General features: G+C 37.0%; 1 pseudogene; it reads left to right on the top strand.

Moving 5' to 3' along the window:
• The first annotated feature begins 593 nt into the window (after window positions 1-593).
• On the top strand, window positions 594-12,551 carry LOC149241924 (uncharacterized; annotated as a pseudogene).
• Window positions 12,552-20,093: the final 7,542 nt, after the last annotated feature.

Below are 20,093 nucleotides of genomic sequence, written 5' to 3'. Positions count from 1 at the left end.
CTACATTTACCTTCTTGGACAGTGTAGCAGATTCCTGCACCATGCAACAGATTCCTGCACCATGCAACGAATTCCTGCACTAGTTACAGTAGGCTTCTTGCACTCTGAAGAGTTTCTAGACTACACTCATTTTAATTCTTAGCGACATCATATTGGTTTTTGTGTTACATGTGGTTGGAGTTTATTAGTGGTGTAGAAGGGATGATCTACTGTATCCACTTGTTATGCTTCCTCCAAAAACAATACCACCCTTTTTGGCATGCACTGTTCATCATTGTGGTCAATGATACAATGGTGCGGCAAGCTGCAATGGTTTTCAAATGTGGTCTTTTGATATATTATAAGAATAGCCAAGGTCGTAACCATTGGAAGCAGGGCCAGATGTTGACTTTAGTTGAATACATTCTGTTACTCTATCGTGCATTGCTTCCTACACTTGTTTGGTATCTAGTACTAATTGCCAATCAGAGGAATCTCAGTCCCAATCTTTGGATATAGAGTCCAATGAATTGGAGCAAGACTCCAGTGACACTTGGAACCTGAGCAAGGGTTTTCTATCTAAAGAAACAAATGCAACAAATGTATATTATGGAATGGGTGTGTGTGAATCACAATCTGTCCTTTGTATTAATAGTTCTGAAACTTTTGGATATGGTGAGTTAGCTGACAAACTAATTAAATTAGAGAATGGTAATCATGAGTATGTAGCTGTGAGGAACAAGTTTCTGGTTGGTCTTAGTACACTTGTAACATTTAGCAACATTGTTGGTATTTATCGATGTGTGCCATCAAGTTCTTCGGCACAGGCTCGATTGCAGGCATTTCAAAATCACGTTGAGATTACTAGAAAATTTCGTGGCAAAGCTAATATCAGATATGCCTGGCATGGTACTTCTCGGAAGGGTGTAGCTGGCATCATATTACATGGTTTTGGCCAAACCAATACACCCAACAATGGGGCAACTTATGGCATTGGTGTTTATCTTTCTCCAGAAGATTGTTCACATGTCAGTGCTGGCTATTTAGATGTTGACGAAAATGGCTTATGACACATGGTATTATGCCGAGTAATAATGGGAAACATGGAGCAGGTTCAACCTGGCTCTCAACAATTTCATCCTAGCAATGAACACTGCGACAATGGTGTTGATGATATAAAAAAATCCAAAACATTTTATTGTTTGGAGCACACACATGAATACTCATATTCATCCAGAGTACGTTGTGAGATTTAAAGTCTCTACCCAAATGCATGATTATCCTAGATCAAAAGCAGATCACTTTGCACATAGCATTTTGGCAACTGCGAAACATATAATGCTGGATGACAATGTTTCTAGCAACTCGAGGAAGAAGTTGGTCCACCCACAGCATCATTCTAGGAAAAGAGGAACGACTTGCCAGAAACAATTCCTATTTTGACATTTAGTTACAAACTCCATTTTATTCCTGGAAAATTGTTAAGATTCACAATCTTCCCCTCTTGTATTTCGATTGGCTATTAAAAGCCCCAATTTGTAATTCGATGCCTATATAAGTTTAAGAGACTGCCTGGAGCAGGGAATTAATAGATCAGTCGATAGATATACACACATAGAGGCAGGGACACGCACAGGCACAAAAGGAATGCGTGGAAGGGAGGAGTCGGTCCCAATGTAGCATCACGCAGTTATAACCCGTGGATCGCTCCTCTTATTCGTTGGAGTTAAGTGTTGCCTCATGATGTAAAGACTATGTTTTCAAGAATTAATTAAAGCATTTATAGCCATGCTCTATTTATTTATTTTGTGCATCTCATGGTTTTAACCTCTATGTGAACCAGGTCGCTAATAGAGGGTGCGAGCTCGCTGGGTTGGCCGCCAGATCAGCTCGACACCGCTCTACATCTTTTAGATTAAATAACATTTAAATTATTATGTATTGTGTGAAAGATTTAACTGTTTCCAGTCTCTTTCCTTCAAATTGGTGTTATTAAATCTGCTGCAATGTTTTCCTTTCGACTGCAAGGTTGATTTGGTTTTCTGCATTAGAAATTGTTCTTGCACTCGAAATCTTTCTTTATATCGAATAAGGATTGCGTCCCTTTAGAACATCTGAATTTACAAGATTGGCTTATGCAGTGACACTCTGCTTTTATGAGTTGTAATGTGCAACTTGAAACCATTGAATTGATTTAGATCCGTTTAATTCATATTCTAGAACCTGAGATCGACTTGAGTGTTCACGGTTTCAAGGTATTAACGCATTCATTCAATATATGCTTACAAGAAACCACATGTTACTCAGAAGTAGAGATCGCATATATATTTTTTTCATTTTAAATCATGATGCTTGCAAATACGACATTTATGAAAAGGAAATTGCCTCATGTTTAAAAATTGATAATGTTTATTTTCCATTGTAGTTGCCTTTAAACTTCTGGACAATTTTACAAGATTTATTTCTAAGAACAAGGAAGGCGAGAGAATATATATTGAATCCATTTCTTTCATAAGTTTATTTACACAATAAATATTGCCAATGATTTCAGGTTAATTTTACACATAGGTAGATGCAGTAGAATTAGTGAAGGCATAATGGTTTTGATTTGCTCATGAATTTATTCCAGCATTTACAGTCTTTTTGATATTGTGTCGGAATTCTTGGTTTCAAGTTCTGATTTCCCTTCTGTTTGCTCGTATTTAGAATTTCCTTTCACATTATTAAATAGTACAGGATTGCCTTTTATTTCCTGCATGATTTTGATTTCTTGGATTGATGTTTTCTCAAGTTCCCTTTTAAGTGCAGGATTTCATTTATTGCACAAGTTGGACTAGAATTTGTTTTGCAGGTTGCTAGGGACTCTCTCTAGCATTTCTAGTGCTGCGCCTCGAAGTTCACAAACTTTTCGGATTGACAAATTAAATGTTGTTAAATTTATAAGCCCTATACTGCACCCAATATTTTGGCACCGTTGCCACGGAGGCACTTAGGGGATTGAACTTGGTGACCTGTTACATTTGTTTTCTTTCCTTCACCTAGTTTCTCTTGCAATCTTATGTTCTTTAAGTTTATGTCTTTCCCACACTGTTGCTTTAAGGTTTCTCATTTTCTATGATCTTGTAAGAACTCCCCACCCTACACACACACACACATATAAACTATTCATGTGCTAACGAATGTACCAGTTGGCTTGTTAAAAACATGAAAATTGTATTTTGAGGAACCATCCAATGAGGATTTTTTATGCTGCTACAGAAGAAGGATGACAAGCCACTGCTTATCTTTTGCATAAACTGTAGAAAGAAACACTTTCTTGGAAAGTGTCCACTTAATAGCCTGAAAGTTTGAATTTTTTTTGAAGAGGACCATTCAACAGAACATTGCCCATCACTACCAGGATTACTAAAGACACTTAGGAAATCAAGTAAGGAATCAAATCGACTACTAGGTATAACTCAAAACCCATCACCATTTAATAATTGGAATAATGTTTATTATCCTGAGCAAGTTCCTCAACATGTTTATAATCCTGCAGTTTCATGGAAAACTTTTAATCCTCCTCCAATTAAATATCCTACTTCATGGCCGCAGTGGCCCTCTCCTTGGCCCTCATCCTCGAGCCAGATATCTCCATGGCCTCAAGAATCGTTTGGATCCTTCTCTCTAGGGAAATCTCCCATGCAAATTCAATCACTAGAGCACCAACAATGACCACAATTTCTTTCCAATGCACCATCAAGTCATCCTCCTCCATGGTCCCAACTGCATGTGCAACCTTACCCTAATCCTTGCCCTAACCCTAGTCCATACCCTTATCCATACCCTAACCCTAGTCCAAACCCCTATTCTAGCCTTAATCCATATCATATCCCTAATCCATACCCTAGACCTAACCCTAGTCTTAATCCAAAACCTAGATCCAACCCTAGTTTAAAGCCTAACCCCAATCCAAACCATCAGGTTGCACAACAGTTTGAAACACCTAATCTTCCCGCTATTGAAAAAAATGTCACATCTTCCATGTTGGGAAAGGGATTGAATTTGGAAACTTCCCCCATTACCACAGAACATTTACCCAAGGAAGATTTAATTCAAAGACCACTAGAGGAGCAATATTTAACCATGAGGAAAAGAGGACTTCATGATTTAACCATCACAAACATGTGATCAAGTGTGACTAGGAGTGTATATATTCATATGTTTTCCAAAGAGGGAGTGAATACATGAGTTACCATTCCTTGGGCCTTATTTTTCTTTCTTTTGCTTTTTCTTATATATAGGACTTAGGGAATAAGGATTTCATAAGTTTGGCACAACTCATAGATATAAAATTTACATGAAATTTCACTTCAACCTTGGAGTTTACACATAGATAAATCATTATAGTGTATCTTTAATGATTTTGGATTTCACCTTTTGATTTTATTTCATCACAAATGACAAAAGGGGAAATATTTTTCCACAAATCTATGAATGCTTAATCGTAAAGGCGTCATGCAATGAAAACAAATTAATGATGTTATTCTCTATGAAAATGATGGGTATTATTGAGAAAATCTTATGCTTGTGGATGTCTCCTCCCTGGTTGAGAGGGAGTGAGGGTGGACACCATATTATCCATGTGTCATGTACTATGGACAGGACTAATAATCGCAAGCCTAGTAAAGACACCAGTAGGGAGAATGGTGGATTGGATAAACATTTGGGACCAATAGTATTTGAGAATTTGTACTTTGACTAGGACTAACCGCCATAAGACAAGTACATTAATCCAAGATAAGAATAGTCGTGAGGATTGACATTTCCTGGTGTCAAATATTATGACAGTAGATTAGGAAATGATCATGTGAGGACATACCTAGCGAACATCTTTGTGGGGTAAGTGCCTAGAGAGGAAGTGTTGTCCAAATTTATGCCTCCCAACTTTGTGCTATGATCTAATGGAGAGATGGAAATTGTTAGTCAAGGCCTTGCTATTTTGACAATGTTGGCTATGATGATGTAAAACATCGTTGATGCTTATCTATCCAGATCCCTTCTTATATGAATATTTCAACTTGAGAGTACTTTTTTGTCTCATTAGTTTAGAGAGAGTGTCATCACCTTCATTATCATCATCATCACCACCATCATTGTCATCATTATTGTTATCATTTCATTATCGTCATAATCAACATTCATGTTTTCATAATCATTATCATCATCATCATCATCATCATTATGGACATTGTCGTCAATTGTTCATAATTATAGGTGTCGTAAGAAATATCATCAACCCAAAAAATGTTACAAGTGCTTGAAAAGGGTTGTTAGGACACATAATATATGAAAGAGAAATAAAAAGCTTTATTTTTTAGAGATGATCGATGATCATCATCATCACTACCATTATCATTGTCATTATAATTTTCATCATCCCAATCATCATAATTAATGTAATTTCTATCATCATTGTTGTCATATTCGTCATGAACATCATACTCATCATTCATGCCATTATTGTTTTTGATGATGACCAAGACGAAAATAATGATAATGATGATGAGATGGTGATGACTTGGAAGAAAACACCAAAGATAATGATTATGATTATGACCATGACAACATTTAAAAAATGGAAAGATTGGCCAAGGTAATTAGCATTGTCATCATCATTGTCATTGTAACCCCCATCATCTTTATCGTCATTGTCATGATCATAATAATCACATTTCATGTCATCATCATCATCTTCATTATCATCATTGTCATAATTATTGACATTGTCATCAGTTGTTCATAATTTCCAATGTCATAAGAAATATCATCAATGCAAAAAATATGATGAATTTTGAAAAAGGTATGCAAAATTGAACAAAAAAATGTGGGCAACAATTGATGTAAAATTGGATGAAGGGTGGACACAACATAAGTAGATGCAACAAGATAGAAAAGTTGACACAAAAGTGGATGAAAAGTAGATGCAATAGTTGATGCAAACATGGATGAAAAAGTGGAAGAAAACATGGGTGCAATTGCAGGCATAAAACTTAGCATGAATTGTGGTGAAACAAATGTGGATACAACAACGAATGCAAAAAGGACACAAAATTGCATGAAAAAAGGAAGCAAACTTGGATGCAAAAAGGGATGTAAACATGGATCAAACATGGTGCAATAGTGGACACAAAATTAGTTGCAAAATTGGACGCATCAAAAGTGGATGTAAAAGTACATGCAAAATGGGATGCAAAAAACATAAACAATATTTGATGCAAACTTGGACACAAAAGATGATGAAAATGTGGCTGAAAAAGTGGAAGAAAACGTGGGTTGCAACGATAGGCACAAGATACGGGGCACAACAAAAGTGGATGACAAAGTAGATGTAATAATAGGCACAAAAAATGTTGCAAACTTAGATGCAATAAGGGATGCAAAAGTGGATGCAAACATGGGTGCAAAACGAGAAACAAAATTAGATGCAAAATATGGATACAATGGAAGTAGATGCAAAAGAAGTGTAGAAACCACCCCTATTTTATTTATTTATTTTTTGAATAAAACTAAAAATACAACCATGAGAAAATATCATTGGGAACTCAAAATTTATAGAACTATATAAAAAATCCCTGAATTTCACTTCATTGAACATATCATTTAATTTACATATTATTAACTAAATCCATAATGAAGTCATACAAAAGAATATTATAACAACACAGGTACTGTTCACCAGAAGACAAGATTCAAACTTGACTTGCCGCTACTTGCCTTTCGTTGTTGTCAGTTGCTTTCGAGTGTGAATTTTGACGTGCTTATTCTGAATGTAGAGACCCATCGATTGACCTCCCAGCCTACTCCTTGTGTACTCTCCTTCCCCACGGACCCCCGAGCTACAATGGGGTTGTATAATGGAGGAATGTATTAGCTAGTAGAGGAGAGCACTTTTTGGCTCAAGATTCCGCTCTCTAAAGTCCTCTACCTCACAAAACTCACTATAGCTCGTAGTCACTACTCTAACATAGTATCATCCGTCCAACAATAGGGTAAAGAAAAAGTCCTTTCTCCCATGGCCTACCCCTTCTTTTATAGGGGTCCTCATAGGCGACACTTGGCATTTCATGCATAATTAGTTATTTTTGTTAATACAATAGTTTGATTATTCACCCACCCATCTGTCACTCTCTCATCAAGGATCTCCAAAATTATTTACTTAAATTTTAATTTAAAAATAATATTTTTCCTCACCTTAACAAGGTTCTTATTTCTTCTCCTAGTTGTCTCTTGATCCCCCCTTTAACTCCTTAATTTGTGTTCAGTACTTAAGTCAAGTGATAAGTCATAGATTTGATCCCCTATCTACTCCCTAATATAACTCAAGTTGTCTCTTAGATGGATATTCTTATGTTTCTTGTTGCCACATGGAGGTTCTCTAAATTTCTCTAAAATTTAATTTATTAATATTATTTTAATTCACCACCATCTTCTCTTAATTAGGTTCAACTTTTTTAGGATTAATATTTATCCTTACCTTTATGTCCCTCTTTCCCCTTTTTACCTAATTAAGATACATTATCTACCTAATATTTTCCAACATGGGAAGGGTAGAGCTTTTAAGGTCAAATATTTTATTTCTTCCTATGATCCCCTTAACCCAAGTTTTATTCTTGATTTAATTACCCCGGTTCTACTATCATTTACCACTTGATGTGAATTTACGTGGTTTTCATATCTTGATTATATTTATTAATTTATTTATTTCTAATGATTCCAAGGATGCCAAGTTTGGTCATTCCCTTCAAGAACTTCCCTTGAAGTTGCAAGGGTGTCATGCCTAACAGTTTAATTGTGATGCCAAGGGTGCCAATTTGGTCATGCCCTTCAAGAAATTCCCTTCGAGTTCCAAGGGTGCCACACCACTTACCCTTCAAGCATTCAGTCGCTACGAGGGGAAAGTATAGGTGCAACGACGGAGACCACTATCATCTCTTATGTTGCCTACTATAGTGAGACTAATGGTGTCAAGGATCAAGGAATCTACCTTGATGCGCGCCCCCAAAAAAATCCTCATGAGCGACCCAAATTTGGGACCTGTCCCCATGACATCGTGATCTTCAAGGTGAAGGTGTTTCAACCTTTCCAGCCCAAGTCACGGCGGGAGTGCTAGTGGGTGAGATCAGGGACATTGTCCCACCCCTCCCATGTAGTTCCATCCAATTGTACAACCCCATCACCCATATGTGAGTCATTCGGCCAAGCAACTAATCTGTGCCTACAACCACTAACATATCATCAGAATATAGATAAACATATATAGCAGGTTTCAAAATTGACTTAGAATTTCAAAGACAAAATATAAATTTTCATCAAACCAGGTGTCGTCAACTCATCATATGTGAGTGCCTCTGGTGGTTTCCTGCCATACTCAATAATCATCAATAACAAGGTTTCTCAGTGTTAGTCATTTTCATAATAGAATCATCAACATCACCTAGTCATTCACATCATTATTCATTGTGAACCAAAACTAATGCAAGTAGGTAACATAGGGGACACATCCATCATGGTTACCATCATCATAACATTAATGGAAACATACATATCCATCAAAGCTATCAACATCATAACATCAATAGAAAACATGCATATTCATCAAAGCTATCATCATCATGATATCAATAGAGAGCATACATATCCTTTACTGCTATCATCATCATAAATTCAATAGATACCAAACATAACCATTTATGCTACAATCATCATAATATCAATAGAGAACATGCATAACCATTAATGCCAAAATCATCATAATACCAATAGATAACATACATAACCATTAATGTTATCTTCATTATAATATCAATGGGGAACATACATAAACATCACAACCACTAATAATAGAGTCATGTCTTTGGATTCTCAACCTGAGGTCCTCGAAGAATAAATTGTTGGACTTAGGGCTAAATAAATGTTAATTTCATATCACTGTCAGTCAACTAGAGTGGGGCATTAAATACACCCCTCTTAAAAATAGACTTCATCTCGAAGTCCTTGGAATAGGTAAGGAAAACGGTGACACATCTCCTCGGCGTCCTCCCAAGTAGCTGAACTGGGACTATAATTGTCCCACTGGACCTTAACCTGGTCCACTAACCATCGTCTAAGCTGCAAAGTTCGTTGGTCCAGTATGCGAACTGGTTCGACCATTACTGTTCCCTCGTCTGAAACCTGCAAATGACCAAAGTCAATAACATGTGAAGGATCTGAAATATAATGACTCAAACAGATATGAAACACATCATGCATATGCACTAAATATGGAGGTAAGGCAAGCCTATATGCCACCGACCCTTTCCTTTCTAAGATTTCAAAAGGTCCCACAAACCGTGGAGACAATTTTTCTCCCTTCTCGAATCTTATAGAGATTTTTTGGGGCCTTACTCTTAGGAACACCCTATCTCCCACTTCATAACTTCAGTCTACCCCATGAGCATCAACATAGCTCTTTTGTCGATCTTGTGCTTCTTTTAGCCTTCCCCTAATCATATTTATTTGTTCTTCCATCTCTTGCACCACTTCTGGCCCTATTAATACTAGATCCTCTAGTCAGTCCCAAATGAGAGGTGTTCTGCAAGGTCTTTTGTACAAGAGCTCAAATGGCACCATCTTGATGGAAATTTGATAACTATTATTGTAAGCAAATTCTATGAGGGGTAAAAACTCCTCCCGTCTCTTTTGTTGGTCCACAACATATATCTGAAGCATGTCCTCCAGGATTAGACTAGTCCTCTTTGTCTACCCATTTGTCTCAGGGTGATAGGTAATGCTGAAGTTCAACTAGGTTACCAAGGCTTCTTGGAAACTGGTCCAAAACCTTCTTGTAAACACTCCTCCCCTATCTGATATGATCTTCCTAGGCACTCATACAATCTCATAATCTCATCAGTAAGAACTCTGGCTATTTTTGGTGCCTTATATGTAGTCTTAACTGGTATGAAATGGGTGCTCTTGGTCAACGTGTGCACCACTACAAATATGGAATCATGTCTTCTTGAGGTCATTGGTAGTCCCACAATGAAGTCCATTGACATAACTTCCCATTTATATTTTGGTATCTCATGGGGTTGCAATAACCCTGCTGAATGTATGTGTTCAGCTTTTACTCGTTGACACTCTAAGCATATTGCTACCAAGTTTACGGTGTCCTTCTTCATCCCTTTCCAAAATAAGAGTGGTTTCATGTCTGCACTCATTTTCTTAACACCAGGGTGTGCCATGTATAATGCGCGATGTGATTCTTTCAAGATTAACTGGCGCATATCTTCATTCAATGACACATATATCCTTCCTCGAAATCGTAGTATCCAATCATTATCAAGGGAGTATTCTTCATATTTTGGGACCCTCATTTCATCCTCCATCAAACTTTTGTTAACCTCCTGGTACCAGGTGTCTTTAAATTGTAATTCAAGTAGCTTCTCCCTCAAATTTGTCTTTAAGGGAATCACTGAAAATATCTGAGGCCTCCTACTTAAATCATCAGCCACCCTATTTACAGTTCCTTTTATGTAAGTGATATCAAAATCATATTCACTAATTAGCTCAAACCATCGTCTTTTTCTTGCATTTAAGTGGTCTTGAGTGAATATGTGTTGTAGCCCACAATGGTCAGTCCTAAGATCAAACTTCCTTCCTAGAAGGTAGTGTCTCCAAATATTTAGTGCATAAATAATTGTTTCCATTTCTAGATCATGGGTTGCATAGTTTTCTTCGTGGGTTCTAAGTTTCCTTGATGCATAATCTATTTCTCTTCTTGCATCAATACACAACCCAACCTCTCCTTGGAGGCATTAGTGTGTTGTCGCACAGACTGTCTGGGCAGTGCGACAACGCTCAGACTGGGGGCTGTCACCCTTATCCCCGATCTCTTCGTTTAAGCCGCCTCCCGAGGCTAAGGGGAGTAGACCCTATGGGATGAAGGAAGACCAACTGTGGACCATTTGGGTTGGGAGACACAGCAAAGCAATACTAGTGCTTGATTGATTGTAGGAATTAATGTACCAGTGCCTTATGGAGTTAATGATTAAATGTTGCAGAAATATGAACCTTGTAGAACAATCATTTATCATTGAATACCCCAAGAGATACAATCTATTCAATAAACTCAACGCGCTTTAATGATGATACAGCTATTAAATTTCAAGAAAAATCAGATGCTTTAAATGATCAATGCTGACGAGTTACCACTTTTATATAGCTAACTTTAAATAAACATTTAAGTGCGTTTAACTATAGAGAAGTGGAACATAGATACTGCAAAATTCACCAAAAATGAATTTTCAATTTTTAATTAAGTTTTTTCAAATTTTTAATTTTTGTATATTTTTTATATAAATAAAACAAAATTAAACTAAACTAAACTAAATGAAACTCAAAATTATTAAAATTTAATCCTAAAATCAAATAAATCTAAAAAAAATCAAAATATGAACCCATTAAAATCTAAAATTTAAAACTTTTTAAAATAAAAAATAAATCTAAGCTAAATGACAATGAAATTTTAAAAGGGAAGCACTAAATATATACAAATGAACTGAAATTAAAAAATAGTAAAATTCTAAACTATAGGAAAAGTAAAATGGAATCTAATTAACTTTAAAATCTAAAACTAAAAATAATCTAATTCTAGAACTTAAGATCCTAAAAAAAATAAAAAAACAGGAACCCTTTTTTTTATTAAAGCCTTTTATGAATATTTTGATTTTTTATATTTTTATGATTTTTGATTTATTAAAAAATAAAACAAAACTAAATCTAAACGTAACTATATAAAACTCTAAATCTAAAATAAAATAAAAAAAAAATCTAACCTAGCCTAAAATAAACCAAACCTTGTCTAAATGAACTAATGTACTCATAAGAATAAAACACATATATGCTAAAAAATTTCAAAGGCGTAAGTCGTTTTGCTGTTTACAGGTTTGGTCGACGGCAAGGAAGGAAAGCTCGAGCGAAGGCCGGGGTAAGAAATGCGGGTTTGGCAGCTCGGAACAGCACGCATAAGACAGAGAAGACTGTGGATGGAGAGCTGGAAGGTTTCACGCAGGGCTATGGTGATGAAATGGCCGGAGAAGAGCTACATGAGGGCTGGCGAGGCAGCGTGGAGAAGCCGCAGCAACATGGGTAACGAGGGAATGCGAATTGCAGGTCTGGATAGCAGTGAGGGAGCAACGATAGAAAAAATTCGAAGTGTTTTTGCTACGTGTGCATACAGGTCTGAGGGAGTTCGACGACGGAAGGAAGAGCAACGCAGGGTATGTGGAAAGAAAAACACGCTGAGAGAGAGCTGCGTAAATGCGTGGGAATGGATTCGAATGGACAACGTGGAAATATGTTGCAGGTTTGATGGCAGCAAAAAAAAAAATCATGGATTTCTGGCAATGTGGAGAGGTAGCTGGCATGGACAGCGTTTGGATGCTGCGAGGGAGGAGCTGCGTATAGAGGGAGAGACGCTGGGAAGGGGTAGCCGTGGATGCAGGAGAAAAATGCATGGGAAAACAACACGCTGGTCTGGCAAATCGTATTGATGGGCAGATGATAGATGCGTATGAGGCAGCTAGATACGTAGGGAGAAAGGCGGCGGATTGACTGCAGAGATACTGACTGCGTGATTTTCAATGTTTTTTATAGGTGTGGAGCTAACAACGTGAGGTTTCTGAGCTGCATGGGCAGCACAATGGATGAAATACGTAGCAGGTAGGGGAGAAAAGGCATGAGGAGAAGGAGTTGCGAGCCAGGGAAGGAATGACCAGCATAACAATGCCAGAGAGACAAGGACGCAGGTTGGACGTAGAGAAAAAGTGAATTTGTGATTGCAAGACAACGCTTGAGAGGCTTTACCCAGTCTGCTTAAAAAAATTTCGAAAATTTTTCCTGAAATAAAAATGAAGCCCCGAGCAGTAGAGAAACTGAAACCATTGTCCAACAACTTAATTAAAATTTTAAACCCTTCCTGCTTCAGATTGCCTGATGAAACCCTGAAAAACTTTTAAAATCTATACCTGAAACCTGCAATGGCAAAAACATAACACCCAGAAGTAAAATGTGCAAGAAACAAAATTAAAAAACCTAAAACTAGCTAAATAATTACAGTGTTTACAAACTGAAGGCTCTAGGTAGCCATATTTCTCGTTATGCCACAAAAATATTTTCAGAGTTTTAAACTTAATGTGAGGTGCTTCAGAAAACCCTTCATGCATCTGCAACAAAAATTCTAATGATAAGCTCAGGACTAAAATTGGCTGGGCTCTTTTAGAAAACACAATCCAGGAGTTGGTTGGTTCAGCCGAGAACTTTCCCTAATGCCCGGTAAATTCAAAATTAAAGATATATTGCATAGCTTAAATCAACCATTAACATAGAGGGAGAAAACAATAGTGAAATTCATATCAAATGGAGATACCTGCCATTATATTTCAGAAATTAAACTATCATTCAAACCCCAGAGATCAGACAAGATACCTGTGCCTAAATCAATCTTCATCAAGCTAATATCAATGGCTGAAAATGAAATTATGCAAAAAAATAAAACATCTTACAACATTTCCATAAGAGTAACACCAACAAGATTTTCAACCCCAAAGTCTTTCTTTATTGCACAAAAATGACTACAAGAGAGCTTTCTTTAGCACCAGACTCTAAGATCCAATCCATCTCAAATGACTCCTAACACCCTATTTAAAGGAAAGATTCCCAACGGCTAGTTCGAGTGATCCATGTCAAAGTGATCTTGACCGTCGATGAGGATCAAAATCTCTTTTAATCTCATCCGTCGAAAATTTTAAATGCATTTTAATATATCAAAAAATTAAAATCTTGCATTTATTTCCTCAAAACTTTTAACTTATTATTATTTTATTTTATTTTTATTTTTTAGTTATTTTTTAATTTTATTATTTTTTATTACTGGATCCTTGAACTTAGCCCTTTGGAAAAATCACCTAGGACCTAGGACTTAGGACTTATGAGAGGATTAAAACATTTTCTAACCCTCAAGACACTTTACATCATGACTTTTACAATTTTACATCTCAAGGGGGAAAACACATTTGATATAGACCCTCATAGACCACCCAATTCTGCGACACAACTATAATCTAGTAAATCAAGCAATTTGTAATAACCTAACCAAATAGTTAGAGTTATTTCCAAATTACTTTTACATAGACTCGACCAAGTACACTAAGAGTCCCCTAAGATTCTAATGACAAAATTCATTCCGACTTTGGGGTTAGGCTAAAGGAAAACTCTGCCGATCATGGATTGGTGAGACAAAAAACCTTCCGGAACGTAGATTATCACTAGAAAAATAGGTTTGCCTAGGCAATTTACATACATGACTCGGATCTACTAAGATTATTTACAATTTACACATGCAGACTGGGTTTACAACATAACATGATCCCACTGATGATGACAATCGAATGGCACGGATACGTCGCTCAAGTGCTATCCTTTTTGCGAAAAAGGGGATGCACTGCCATGGGTAGTTGACATGTAGCAGTCAACATAGTGCAAACCGAAATTTCTTGTTCCATATCTGACACCTTCAAAATTAGTGTTGTCGTTAATAACACCTATAACCATTGGAATTCCTCTTCACATTTTTTATTCCAAATGAATGTATTGTTCTTTCTTTGGAGCTCGGTAATGGGGATTTGCTATCTTCAAGAACCCTTCGACAAATCTACGATAATACCCTGCCATGCCGATGAAACTTCATATTTCATGAACATTAGTTGGTGTTGGCCATTCCATGATGGCCTAGATGTTTTCTGGGTCTACTGCAATACCATCCCTAGAGATAATGTGCCCAAGATAATGAATCTTGGTTTGGTAAAAGGAACACTTTGACAAATTCCCGTATAATTGTTTTTCTCTAAGACATTGTAGAACTATCTTCAAGTGTTCGTCATGCTCTTCTGGGGTATTTGAGTAGATCAAAATGTCATCGATAAAGACTTGTACAAACTTGTCTAAGTAATTTCGAAATATTCCATTCATCAAACTCATGAAAACACCCAGGGAATTTGTCAGTCCAAAGGGTAAAACTACAAATTCATAATACCCAAATCTTGTCTTAAAGGTTGTCTTCGGGGTATCTTCTTCCTTGATTCTTAACTGATGATATCCCGACCTTAGATCTATCTTTGAAAACAAAGTTTCACCCCTCATTTGATCAAACATGTCATCTATCTTTGGTAGAGGGTATTGATTTTTTATCATCACTTTGTTCAACTCGCAGTAGTCAATGCACATTTGCCAAGACCCATCCTTCTTCTTAACGAAAACCACAAGGGATCCCCACGGAGATATGATGGGTCATATGAACCCCAAATCCAACAGTTCCTTTAATTGGATCTGCAATTCCTTTAGCTCTGGAGCCGACATATGATAGGGTGCCTGTAGTGTCCTATCTAGGGTGCTAGATTAGGCTATATTTATTATCGACCAGGATAAGTAAACTTCGAGGCATGCGTCTACAATCTATAGAAATAAAGGATTCCTAACTAAGTGTTCGTGATGGTAGGTTACAGAACTTCTTTACGGAAGGTTGAGGTATGCTCCCTATCACCTGGACACTCAGGTCACTCAATTCATCTACCTATTCTAAAAAAACATTGTGTATTACTTAAACCAAGATTTCAATCCCCTTACGAGGATGTTGTGCATAAAACCCTTGTTCAGTGAACACTCAGTATTCAATGTTTATCATTCATGAAAGATTGAGACATACTGAAATCATAAGCACACTTAAAATTCAAATACATGGGAAACAGGGTTCATGAAGATGCTCTAAAAAGACAACGAAAGATCAGATCCCTTACAGGATACAGTTCAACGATCTCAGCGATGAATCCTTCAAGCCACCATCATAAACATCACTCATATGAATTGCTAATTAAATCAACGAAAGCATAAACCAAACTCTAATCACTGTGCATACAAAAGTTGCTAATAAAATAAAATGACAGTATACCCGTTCCACGCAGGGCCAGTCCGCGTTTCAAAAGTATACTAGACTGCGCTCAAGCAACTATAGTATCAACGCAATAACAAAATCGTGACTGCAACTAAGTTCTAGTATTAAGTTCAAAAGCTCTATTTTTCAATATGATACACAGATAACAACTAACCAACAACACATAACTGTGCTTACATATGTCTTTTAAAAAACTAACACCGTTTACATTTTGGAACGAATGTACATTCGTTATGCAGCTGTTGCCGCTTTTTTTATGGAATAGTTTTTTTTAAGTTGTTTCCATTCTGAACCGATTTCAAAAAGGAACAAAACTAAATCGGTTTAGAACCCTATGCTGTTGCTGCTTTTGTCGCCAACATGCTGTGCTTTGACCATCATTGACCGCGCATTCAGGAGTGTTGGTTCTGCTGTAGGATAGGTGTTCGTCCATGCTTGTACATTCTATTTTTCGTCCCTACCCTTTGCTTTAGCTTACCTGTCATGCCATATGTCAAACAATAAACCATTTACAGGATGTTGTAACTTCCTGTAGTCTTTTTATCAAAAATCCCTAATTCTTTAACATAAAACTCATAAATCAATTCTAATGCATTTAACAACTATAATACTGTTAACTAATCAATTTCAAGGGGATCTAAGAGATTTATGAAGGAAAAAGGTAGGCAAACGATGTGTTTCAGGAGGAAAAAGGAGGTCATGGAATGGTACCAACATCTCTCCTCGGCTTAATGAATTAGCATGTCCTCATGCTAACCCTGATGTGCTTCCTCTGAACTCTGTCCCTGCCTGTACCTCTGCTGCCTTCAACAATGTATCAACATTCTTCTTCACTTGGGCATCTTTCTGACCATGGAGCTCATGCTTTAAACTTTTGTACTTTTCCTTGAGGGCCTTCTTTTGGTTGTACCATTTAGTGGCCCACTTACAAATATCTGTTTGTTCAGCTTCAAGTTCATTGATTCGTTCCCTTAACTTCTCATTTTTCTGTTGAGTTTCTTTACTCTGTGCTCTTAGCAATTCATTTTCTTTCTTGATGACTTTTTCCAGCATATTGGCCTCCATTAGTTCTTCCTTTAACTTCTCAATTTGCTTCTCCAGTTTCCTCTGTTTCTTAATGGCAGGTTGTGAATCTTTTTCTTGCCTGTTGTTGCTTTCAACCTCCATCTCAGCTCCTGGTCCAGGTTGTGAGTGAGCACTACTCTCAATATCCATTGGTATAGGTACATTTGATTCGGGTTGGTCTTCTTGTAGCTGGGCCTTTGATGTTCTCCTGGTTCTTCTTGAATAGGTGGTAAAAATTTTATCTTGCTCTGCTTTCTGAGCATCCTCTTTTCTCATTTTCCTCGTCCTTACACTGCTAACAGGTGGAGGCACCTTGCTTGCTTTGTGTATAGGAATCTCTTCATCGATATCATTCATAAATCCTGAGTTCTCCTGTGGTTCTTCCTTGTCCTCTTCATCTTTAATTTGGTTAGCAGCCAAGAATTCCTTCCACGTTTTTCCTCTTCTTTGTAACTCATACTCAATAAGAATTTTAACTAGCCCAAAGTGATATAAGCTCTTGTCTTCGTTACCTTTCTGCTTTTGGATGGTTTTCGACATTTTGGTTAGGCTTTGCAAGAGAAAGTATGGCAGACTGATAACACACTGCCCTTTCAAATGTAACAGTAGTTTGATATGGTACAAGTAAACAATACTGTAGCGGCCTTCACAAGTTACAAATTTTTGGATGATATAGACCATCTCGTCCTAGGGATGCACCAGACAGCTCCTTGGGATGCCTTTCTTCCAATTGACGGATGAAACCCTTGATCTGGACATAAATTGAGTCCATGAATTTTCTTTAAATTGCTTTGTCTTGAAGTACTTCTCCCCTTCTGGGCTGATCCCTAGGGACTGAGCTATGGTGTCTTCCGAAACCCTGAATGAAAAATTACCTATCAGAGCTTTCTCTCCGTTGAATGTAAAAGTGAATTGTTTGGTGACATCCTCATTACTTCCACGAAACTTCTCTAAAAAGGGCAGCCACTGTATTTCTTTGAGAATTGAAATGCAGTCTTCGTGATACTGGGAATTGTCGAATATGGTTGGCTCGACCCTATTGGTCATTTTGGCAGAGATTTTTGCTCTAACTCTTCTTTGTTTATGTTTTGCAAATTCAATAAAGAAGTTTTGATTTGTTACCTTTTGTCTTCCGCCCCAATACTGCTTACCTGGTGGCGCCCTCGGCTCTTTAACACTAGCTCCTTTAGTAACCCAAGCGATGATCGATTGACTGTCTTGTAATTATGGTTGAGGTCAAACCCAATTGACTACATTTTCCTTTCGTGGCGCTTGCTACTTTCGGTCCTCACTGTTGAAGTCACAAGAGTCGAATGCTAACATAGAATAATTGAGAATGATAATGAAATAACCGGCTTAACTCAATTCATAACATATTCATCTTTTGAAACAGAGGAATGGCTGTACTGGTCATATGGATACCATCATAGAAGCGCTAGAAGCATATATGAAGTACTGGGATATGATTTCAGGTAGTCGTTTACATCATTTAACTTCGTCGGGTGGTTAAGTCATAATTCGGTCATTTCAAACACAATGAATAAGCCTGCAAAACATTTTGTTTTTAAACAATTCACCACGTGTCCTGCTTCTGTTGGTACCTGGCCAAATAGATATGTTGGAATGGTTGTAGGGTCTAATCGGTGTAACAGAGGTTGAAAAGTTGATATGAGAGGGGATTAACGAAATCATATAAGTATGAGACAGGCTGGAGTATTAGGAGATGATAGGAATTAACAATAGGATAAGGGGTGATAGGTATGGGGGTGCCTCTGAAATTGATCATAACAGTCATAGTTATTAAATTTAACATTAAAAATTAATCTAAGAATTTAAATGTTAAGAACAAGGAATACATTACACTTTTGTTGGTTGTTCAAGCGTTGCATTGGCATGCTAGGTAGGACTAGTCTCTTTTGACTACTCTTTGTTGTTCATGACAGGTCCCCCTGGAATAGATTCGAATGCAATAGGTCCCTCTGAGATCTGGAAAATGTTCATGCAACTTCTTTGGAATCCGGAAAAGAACTATATGTATACAGGCTCCTTGATCTTTGGTATTTGATGAAGTCTTGGTGACCAGCAACCTGTGGATCCTTGTTGAAACTTGATGAAGCTTTGTTGAAGTAATCTTGAAGTAACAATCTCTTAACAAGTCCCTTTTATGTGTCTTGAACAGGTCCCATTACTGCTGGTGTTGGTAACATGGTCTTCTGGACAGAACAGATCCCCCTGCATAATGTTTTTAACCAGGTCCCTCTGAGATAAAACAAGGACAAAACAACTTCTTTATTGAAATCTGGAGTGCTGAAACAAACTCTTTGGAAATTTACAGTGAGGAGATGAGATAAGAAATCTTTGAGAATTTACAATGAGGAGATAAGAAAACAAAATGCTGATGCTTCTCCCCCCCCACTAAAGTTTTGACTTGTCCTCAAGTCATTATTCAGTTGATGAATCAAACAGGAAACAAAAGAAAAGGAATTCTTACCCGCCAACGAATTGGTTTTCAAGTAAGAATTCTGGGTTAGAGTGTGCCAGAGTCTGGTTTTCACATCTAACCCATTTTTATTATTATTTTTTTTTTGTTGTTGTTGTGTTTTTTTTTCTTTTTTTTTATAGATTTTGTTTTGTTTTGCTTTGTTTTGTTTTTGTTTGTTTGTTTTTTTTTTTTGTAATTTCTTTTGAATTTCTAAATTGAAATGAAATGAACTAAGACAGAGATACTGCAGCTGAAGGCTGTAATATCTCAACCTCTCTCTGTTGAGATACAGTTTGAAGAAAATTTTGCTTGTTGATGGGCTTGTTATATAGTTTCAAGCGATGACCATTAACAGTAAAGGAGTGCCCTTCTCCATCAATAGTGGTGAGCTTGACTGATCCATTGTCATAGACTTGAATGATTTCGTATGGGCCCATCCAATGTGTAGTAAACTTGGCTTTATGATCTTTGAATTTAGAGTCAAAGAGTAAAGCCCAATCTCCTTCCTTGAACTGTTTCTTCTTGATATGTGCATCATGC

This window comes from Pinus tabuliformis, chromosome 8 (genome assembly GCF_031772625.1).
Source record: "Pinus tabuliformis cultivar Carrire ecotype Pingquan chromosome 8, CPIR1, whole genome shotgun sequence".
Lineage (NCBI taxonomy): Eukaryota > Viridiplantae > Streptophyta > Pinopsida > Pinales > Pinaceae > Pinus > Pinus tabuliformis.
Note: the sequence above shows the minus strand (reverse complement) of the source record. Positions and strands in the feature narration are given on the sequence as shown.